Source organism: Arachis ipaensis, chromosome B01 (genome assembly GCF_000816755.2).
Source record: "Arachis ipaensis cultivar K30076 chromosome B01, Araip1.1, whole genome shotgun sequence".
In the NCBI taxonomy this organism is placed as follows: Eukaryota; Viridiplantae; Streptophyta; class Magnoliopsida; order Fabales; family Fabaceae; genus Arachis; species Arachis ipaensis.
Window position 1 is genome coordinate 6,006,137 of NC_029785.2, and position 2,287 is coordinate 6,008,423.

The following is a 2,287-nucleotide window of genomic DNA, read 5'->3' on the forward strand; positions in this document are numbered from 1 at the left end:
TAATAAATAAAATAAATAAATAAATAATGAGTTAATAAATACATTAACATCTAGTAATACACTAGTATCAATAATCAATAAATAGGTTATATTAGTGTTCTTCTGAATTGTGGGTGTTAACAGACCAAAGAAACATAATAATGAAGTCCTAATTAAAAACCCTTAAAAGAGAGAAAAAAAACGGCTCCCCTTTTCTCCTCTAGTCACCAAATGCTGCGCTTGTGGAGTGAGCACCGATCTCTACTCTTCTTCAAGTCTTTCGCTTGATCGCCTTAGCCTTTTGCTTGCTTGAAACTTTGACTCGGTGTCTGTATCTCTCATTCTCTGCTGATTTGGCCGGCCCAAACATTATTTATTTGTTTATCTTTGTATTATTTTGCCATCTTCACTTAATTAACTTTTCCGGATATGTTCCAAATCTTTAGCTGTGTTGTTTACAACTTTGGTTAGACTTAGACCCTTTGTCCGCAATAATAAAAAAAAATCTGTTAACAACTTAGAAAATTGTCGTTTGATTCCCATTTATGATGAATGTATAATATATTGAGTTTATATGGATAAAAAATTTAAAAATGTAAACATAAATCATCTAATCATGAATACTATAGTATATAATAAATTTGAATTTGAGAAACTACACATGACACATATTTACATTCTTTAGACATAAGATGACAACGCATAAGAATTAAACATGTTGGGTAAAATTTTCGAAGCTATCAATATATATATATATATATAAAAGCTCTACCAACAGGAATTTTACTAATTTGACACACCAATTAAGAGGCATTAATCTACTCTACTGAAAATTATTAACTCACTGGTCCTATCTTACCCTAATTTTAAACACTCCAATCCCGCATCTTATCCACCCCAACCCACAAATTCTTAAAATTATTTTAACATAATTCCTACCAATACAGAGAGTTAACCTTCAATATATAAGTTCAAATATTCACGGTGCAAACACAATATAGCTATAAAATTACAATACTACATAACTAACAAGAAGGTATGTCGATGTAAAATAACCTAAAGCACATAAAAACATAGAGCCTTCATTAAAAATTAAATAATAAATGTAAATCACATATAATAAACAATATGAATCGTAAAATGTTATCTATACAAAACGCATGGGATGCATATGATCGGGAAGAACAATAAAATAAAATATATTTTTTTGAAATAATGGAGCTCAGCACAACAGAATAGAGCAAAAATTAAAAACAACCGGATGAACAACACCTAAAAATTAACACAAAATAAGAAATTTTCCATGTCATATCCAGCATAGCCAGCAACAACACTAAAAGAACACACCTTCCCACTCTTTAAAATAAAATATTATATTGGTTTAAAGTGGATTTGATGGATCGGATCAAAATAGTACTGTATATTGTTGTCTTAACCTAAATTACTTGGATAAAGAGCTAAAATATATATCAATAATACTTGTCAAAAATCAAAAGAAGATATTTTTTTTTTGCATACGATGAGGAGGAAGAGGATAAAGAAGAAGAAAGACGATGGTGTTGTGAAAGAAGAAAAAGAGGTAGAAGAAGGAGGGGGAAGAGAAAGAAGAAGAGGAAGTAGGAGCTGAGATGAATTATTTTAAATAAAAAATTTGGATGCTTAGCCTTTTTGATAAATAAAAATTTTTCCATTCAGATCCATGTATAGACAGACTAACTATAAGCCCAGAAGAAATATAGAAAGCAGTGAGATCAAAGTGTATGTTTTAATGTTTACCTGACGTCCATGACGGCCAGAAGTAGATTCAACCCCCTTGCCAAATGAACAATCTCTCTTGCTGGGAAGAGGAGAATGAAGTGGCGTTTAATTTAGATACAGGTCTACAGCCGATCGATGATGCATATTTATAAGGGAACGAACTTCAAGAAGCATCCAGAAGCTTAAGCGGAACCGTTCGATCCCTTTCATCGTGCGGTTTATATCCATTCTTTGGGTGGTGAGATGAAGTGCTACTTGACGACCGCTTCCAAGCAAAATTGAATAATCAATATTCAAATGATAAGCTCACCAGAAAGGGCTTATTTTTTTAAAGATAGAACGGTACACTGCGTGTAATACGCGTGAATGCGTGATGATAATTTGGGGTGTGTTTTTTAATATGGATGTTAACAAATAGTAAATTTTTTAGAGAAATTTGATCTTCAGATTTTATGAATGCTGAAATTTTAAAATTTAATGGAATGTAAATTAGATGATGGAATACAAATGAGTGCCAATATGTGTACTTTGATCATATTTTTTTAAGTAG

At 31.3% G+C, this 2,287-nt stretch overlaps 1 long non-coding RNA gene across 1 annotated transcript; it reads right to left on the bottom strand.

Annotated features, from left to right (window-relative positions):
• On the bottom strand, positions 20-1,956 carry LOC107616340. Its single transcript, XR_001614515.2, has 2 exons — positions 1,756-1,956; positions 20-425 (listed from the first exon to the last, which is right to left on the bottom strand). It is a non-coding gene; the product is annotated as an uncharacterized LOC107616340 (long non-coding RNA).